The sequence below is a fragment of the Mastomys coucha genome, unplaced genomic scaffold, assembly GCF_008632895.1.
Source record: "Mastomys coucha isolate ucsf_1 unplaced genomic scaffold, UCSF_Mcou_1 pScaffold22, whole genome shotgun sequence".
NCBI classification, from domain to species: domain Eukaryota; kingdom Metazoa; phylum Chordata; class Mammalia; order Rodentia; family Muridae; genus Mastomys; species Mastomys coucha.
Genome location: NW_022196905.1, coordinates 176,538,920 through 176,546,215, shown reverse-complemented (window position 1 = coordinate 176,546,215; position 7,296 = coordinate 176,538,920).

Sequence of the window (7,296 nt, the reverse complement as noted above, 5' to 3'; positions counted from 1 at the left end):
CCAGGATCAGAGGTGAGGAGGACACAACATTTGTCCCAACACCAGGAGTAACTGGGACCAGTGGGATTACGCACACAGGAACTCCACCAGCCCAGTGGCTCGGGTTCCTTCCTGTATGTCTGGACCAGCCGGTGCCCTAAGCAGACCTTGGGTACAAGCTCCACAGTCAGTCTTAAAACACCCAGAGGAAGTTCCACTCTCAGGTGCTCTAACAAGCCCAGGATCCCAGGATCCCAGAATCACAGGATCACAGAGCAGCTTGACTCTGAGGAGTTCGGACACAACCAGGATCACAGGAAGGACAGGCTCCAGTCAGATTTAGCAAGGGCAGGTAGCACTAGAGATAACCAGATAGCAGGAGGCAAGTGTAAGAATATAAGCAACACAAACCAAGGTTACTTGGCATCATCAGAACCCAATACTCCCACCAAGTCCTGGACACACCATCACACTGGAAAAGCAAGATTCAGATATAAAATCACTTCTCATAATGATGATACAGGACTTTAAGAAAGACATATATACCACCCTCAAAGAAATACAGGAGAACACGGGTAAACAGCTAGAAGCCCTTCAAGAGGAAACACAAAAATCTCCTAAAGAACTACAGGAAAACACAATCAAACAGGTGAAGGAAATGAGCAAAAACCATCCAAAATCTAAAAATGGAAACAGAAATAATAAAGAAATCAGAAAGAGAGACAACCCTGGAGATAGAAAAACTAGGAAAGAAATCAGGAGTCGTAGATGCAAGCTTCACCAACAGAATACAAGAGATAGAAGAGAGAATTTCAGAGGCAGAAGACTCCATAGAAAACATTGACACGACAGTCAAAGAATATGCAAAAAGCAAAAAGCTCCCTACCCAGAACATCCAGGAAATGCTGGACACAATGAGAAGACCAAACCTAAGGATAATAGGTATAGAAGAAAGTGAAGATTCCCAAGGTAATGGGCCAGTAAATATCTTTAACAAAATTATAGAAGAAAACTTCCCTAACCTAAAGAAAGAGATGCCCATGAACATACAAGAAGCCTACAGAACTCCAAATAGACTGGACCAGAAAAAAAATTCTCCTGTCACATAATGAAAACACCAAATGCACTAAACAAAGAAAGAATTTTAAAAGCAGTAAGAAAAAATGTCAAGTAACATATAAAGGCAGGCCTATCAGAATGACAGCAGATTTCTCACCAGAGACTATGAAAGCTAGAAGATCCTGGGCAGATGTCATACAGACCCTACAAGAACACAAATGCCAGCCCAGGCTACTATACCCAGCAAAACTCTCAATTACCATAGATGGAGAAAACAAGGTATTCCATGACAAAACCAAATTTACACAATATCTTTCCACAAATCCAGCCCTACAAAGGATAATAGATGGAAAACATCAACATAAGGAGCAAAACTACACTCTAGAAGAAGCAAGAAAGTTATCTTTCAACAAATCCACACAAACCTAATTCCACCTCTTACAACAAAAACAACAAGAAGTAACAATTTTTCTTAATATTTTAATATGAAAATTAATATTACTAACATATCCTAATTGATTGAAATCCAAAAATATGAGGAATTAGAAATTTGTTGATTGTCATCCAATGGTCTCTCTAATTTGGTTATTGGAAAAATAGGTCCAATATTGTACAATCCATATACACTTTCAGCTTGTTTGTGTGTGACAGTGTCTTCCTGTGTACAACATAAGGGTCTTGAAATCTTAATTCTCCTATCTCAGCCTCTCTATTAGTAGTATTATTTATTTCATGTTTTCACACTATACTATGGTTTTCAGAACAGCTTACATATTTCAAAAGTATTTATACACCCAAAAGAAATGTAGACAATTAAATTGGGAAGAGAACAACAAAGAGTGAGACTGAATGCTTTGCTTTAAGTTTGTAACTCTTGTATCAAGTTTGAAGAAGAGGACTTTATAAGTTACTCTTTCTCTGAGATGAATGCTTTTCCAAATTATCACAGCCAGTGAACCAAATTCTTACCCTCACCTCATGTCTGTGCCACCCTCTAAGCAGAACCATTGTTCATTGAAACAGTTGGTGAGTGACTTTATGGATAGGCCATCTTAATACACATACCATTTCTTTTTTTGTTTGTTTGTTTTTATGTTTTATTTTTTTTATTTACATGTAAATTTCTCCATTCCCAGTTTCCCCTCCAAAAAACAAAGAAACAAACAAAAACAACCAAAACAAACCCCTGTTGCCTCCCACTTCCCCATGCCTGCCACCCCGCCCTCTCCCACTTTCTGGCCCTGGCATTCCCCTACACTGGGGCACAGAACTTTTAGGGCCGAGCTCCTCTCCTCCTATTGATGATTGAATTTGCAATCCTCTACTATACACATGCTGCCTGAACAATCAGACCCCTCCATGTGCATTCTTTGGTTGGTGGTTGAGACCCTGGGAGCTCTGAGGGTACTACTTAGTTCATACTGTTTTTCGTCCTAAGGGGCTGCAAACCCCTCAGCTCCATTGGTTCTTTCTCCAACTCCTTCACTGGGGACCCTGTACTCTGTTCGATGGATGGCTGTGAGCCTCTACATCTGTGTTAGTCAGGTGCTGTCAGAGCCTCTCAGGAGATAGCTATATTTAGGGTGGCTTGCCCTTCCTTCAGTCCCTGCTCCATAGTTAATCTCTGCAACTCCTTCCGTGGGTATTTGGTTCCCCCTTTTAAGAAGGAATGAAATGTCCACCTTTTGGTCTTCCTTCTTCTTGAGTTCCTTGTGGAATGTGGATTGTTCTTCCTGTATTCCAAACTTCTGGGCTAATAACCACTTATCAGAGCACATACCATTTCTTAAATGAATGTAACCTGCTCTCTGTGGGCTGAGAATAAATTCACTTACTCAAGTCAAATAGCTTTGACCATAGCAGGAAGTCTGTATCCAAAAATCGTGCCTACAATTCATTCCTTGGTGCAGCAGAACTGTCAACTCTCAGCTTAGCTACAATGGAGGTTAAATTCTTTGGTGATGTGAGGGTCATTGAAGTACAACTTTATTACAATAAAATCCAGTGTCTAAATTGTTCTTATTTTGGACTTGTACCACAGTAAGAGCCAAGATTTTAAGCTCTGCTAAATACAAAACAAACAAACAAACAAAAAGACTTTATATATTTATGTTCATTTAAGAAAATACTAGTAGTGATGTATTATTTTGAAATATACAGTTAATATGTTTGGAGTTATTTAAAATTTATATTGAGAAAAATGTATGTATTTTCAGTATTGCTGTAGACAAGCATCTACATAAGACTGTTAAATTGATTGTTGTTATATATCAAGCAACTTTTATAATAGTCATTTTTATTGTTATAATATTTTATAAATTTTAAAGAATATGACAAAAAAGATATTGTATTGAAGGGGGGTCTCTGAGAGGAGTTGGTGTACAAAAGGGAAACAAGAATGTGATTTAATTCTATTTACTTAAAATATGTTTTTAAATGTTAACAAATTCAGATTAAATTGATATCATGTAACTTTTCTCATCAAAATGCAATAAAAGTTAAAAAATAAAATTAAAAAACTTCAATACAATTCAATTTTCTTTTTCTTTCTTCCTTCCCTTCTTTCTTTTTCTTTCTTTCCTTCTTTCCTTTTTAAAGGTTTTTATTCATTCTTTGTGAATTTCTCACCATGCACCCCAATCCTATTCATCTCCACATCTATTCATATCTACCCTTTACCCTTGCAACCTCCTCTCCAAAAGAAAAGATAGAATAAAAAATAAATAAATTTTTTAAAAAAAATCTTGTCGTGGAAGCTGTAGTATGTCAGTGTGCCACAGAATGTGTGTCCACAAGTCCTAACTTGCAAATGTTCATTGCAATGAGTCATTAGTCTGGTTTGAGGCCTCTGGCTTCTGCCATACCATCAACACTGGATCTTCACTGGGACTACTCTCAGATATCCTGTTGTTGCTCTGTGTCATGGGGACCCTTCGGCTTTGGATCTGTAGGAATGGCCCTTCAACACACTCCAACAGATCATAGATGAGGTAGATGCTGGGGTGGGCCAACTCAAAGCCCTGGATATGGGCCTGGGTGGTTGGTCAGCCTAGCAGATAATCCACATACCACCACCATGGTGAGCTCTCCAGCACTGCCCCAGCTAGCTCACCCAGCACTGCAACCATCAAGGGGCAGGGCCAGCTCTATAGATCACCTGACCTTGTCGCCAGATCACCTGTGCCTTCATGACAGGGGCTAGCTCTACTGTGCTACCCAGAGGCTCTGGTCCTGCTCTCCTGGTGCTGCCTCCAGTAGGAGGCAGGGATGGCTCTCCCATTTCATGATCTCAGAGCCAGCTCTCCCCTACCTGCCACAAGTGGGTGAGGAGCAAGGCAGGGACACAGACACACAGACACACAGACACACACACACACACACACACACACACACTACTAACAGACTACACAGACAGCTCGCTCTCTCTCCCTCCATCCTCTTCTCTCTCCCCCTCCTCCTACTCCTTCACCCGTCCTCCCAGACAAGGTCTTATTATGAAGCCCTGGCTGGCTTGGAACTCACTATGTAGAGCAGACTAGGCCCTAAACTCACAGGGATCTGCCTGTCTCTTCTCCCTCCATGTTGAAATTTAAAGATCTGAGCCATTTTGTTCATTTTAATTTTCTAAGTGCACATGCATATAAACAGGAGAAAACTTATAATTTTCCAAATAATTTAATGTTTCTTATAAACGGTTTATTTTAGAAGTCTTTAGATAGATTGTGTCAGATGAGGTACTAGATGGTCCTAGCTATGGCAGTGGGAAAATGAGGCAGGAAGGAAGCAGAGAGTGTTCTGGTGTTCCACTTGCTTTCTCCACTTCACTCAGTCCATGTAGCCCGCGCAGTCGTCTCGCCAGCAAGAAGACACGCGGACACTAGGTTCCTTCTGCAGCAACGTTTGTTTTATTGTCTCCATCCATAGGGAAAAACGGGGTCGAGCCCCAAATCCGCACTGCTTATATACACCACAGTGCGGCGTATCTGCCCACAGCGTGGCGTGTCTGCCCATGATTGGCTGTTCGCTCATTACCGTGACATGGCGTCTTTTTCACTCTACGCACATGCGCAAACAGTTGCTTACTAGGAGTTGACAGCGGAAGTAGGCGCCATCTTGCCATGGCGAATGTCTCTCCAGCTTCACTGCTCCCCACAAGTCCAGTACTCCTACTCATGGGATGTTAAACTGACTTGGTTCAGTTACACGCACATGCACACACACACACACACACACATTAATTAGAATGGTTTACAGATATGGTCCAAATAGTCCAAACAATAGCTGTCTCTTGATGGAAGGTCAAGATTCCTGTAGTAGTTCAGTCTAGGAGGCTGGATATCAGCTTGTCTGCAGTCTTGTTGGTTGGAGTCTGTCTAGGAATGCAGTGCCTCAGTGGCAGGTCAGGTAAGACAGGCAAGCAGGCAAAGGACACGAGCTTCCATTTTCCAAGTCCTTTCCTGTAGGCTGCCACTAGAGGACGTGACCCACATTTTGAGTGGGTCTTCTCACCTCAAAAGATCCAATGAAGAAAATCCCCCAGGGAAGAAAACATACCCAGCTGCTCAGGACTTGGCTCCAGATGTGGTCAAGTTGACAACCAAAATTAATCACTCAGCTTCTTCTTTCTCTCTGGCTATTCCTTCTCCATCTCCTCTGTCTACACCTCCTCGTCCATGTAATCGCCAAATGCAAGCGACCTTTCAGTGCTGGATCACAAGCCCTCTTTACTCTTGTAATTATATCCCAGTGCAGACCTCACCCATTCTCTCTCCTTAATTAACCACCCACGTGCCAATGACTCTAAAGTATTTGTTTCTTTATCTGAGAAACTTAGTCATTTCACTCAAGGTCTGCTAGGGAAAGCCTCAAACCCAATGTAGCCTGTCAAAACTAACTTAAAAAATGAATGTTTTTTTTTTTTTTGTTGTTGTTGTTGTTGTTTTTCGAAACAAGGTTTCTCTGTGTAGTCCTGGCTGTCCTGAAACTCACTCTGTAGACCAGGCTGGCCTCAAACTCAAAAATCTGCCGGCTCTGCCCAAAGTGCTGGGATTAAAGGCGTGTACCACCAATGCCCAGCGGTTTATTTTTCTTATATTGGATATCTAATATCTAATTCCATATTTGATATGCTAGAAAGTTTAATAAAAATACAAATATAAAGTGTTTGGTAACTATAATCTATTTCTAATGTTTATCTTCTCTGAACTCAGAGCACAGACAGGAAAGCCTTACTGTTTTTTTACAGGTTTTTTACAGGACTCTTGCAGAGGGCTAGTGTTCAGTTCCCTGCACCCACATGGCAGCTGACATCTGTGATCCAATCCCAGGGAGTCTCATGCCTCTTAGCTTCTGTTGGTGCTTCACATACATGAAGTGTGCATAGATGCACATGTAGGCAAAATACTCATATACATGGGATAAAATAAAATATTTTAAAAATAAGCAAGCAGGATTTGGGACTGAATAAGTGATTTTTTTTCTTCTTTTTATGGTTAGATGCATTTGGCTGCTTTTTTTCAGAGACCTTGGTTCAATCCCCAGTGTGTAAGAAATACTAAATAAGAGTCTTATGACAAGTGAATAAACACCATGACCAAGGCACCTTTTAGAGGGACAACATTTAATTGGGGCTGGTTTATAGGTTCAGAGGTTCAGTCCATTATTTTCAAGGTGGGAGCATGGCAGTGTCTAGGTAGGCATGGTGCAGGAGGAACTGTGACTTCAGCATCTTGTTCCAAAGGCAAACAGGAGAAAACTGACTTTCAGGCAGCCAGAATGAATGAGCTTCTTTTTTTTTTATTTATTTAAGATTTCTTTATTTATTATATGTAAGTACACTCTAGCTGTCTTCAGACACCCCAGAAGAGGGCATCAGATCTCATTACAGATGGTTGTGAGCCACCATGTGGTTGCTGGGATTTGAACTCAGGACCTCTGGAAGCGCATTCAGTGCTCTTAACAGCTGAGCCATCTCTCCAGCCCATGGATGAGTTTCTTAAAGCCCACATCCACAGTAACAGACTTCCTCCAACAAGGCCACACCCCTCAAACTACCACAAGTCTTTTCTATGGATAAGACTTTTTATAAAACTTAGGTTTAAGACAAAGAATTGAAATCTTTTTATCTTCCTCCACCTTGTAAGACTTTTAATGCAAGTAGTTCGATCCTCCAGACCCAGAAAAACTAGTTTACACAAAGAACTGCTCCTTTATTACAGTGACCCCTTTCCCCATCCTCAATTTCCTGTGCACCAATTC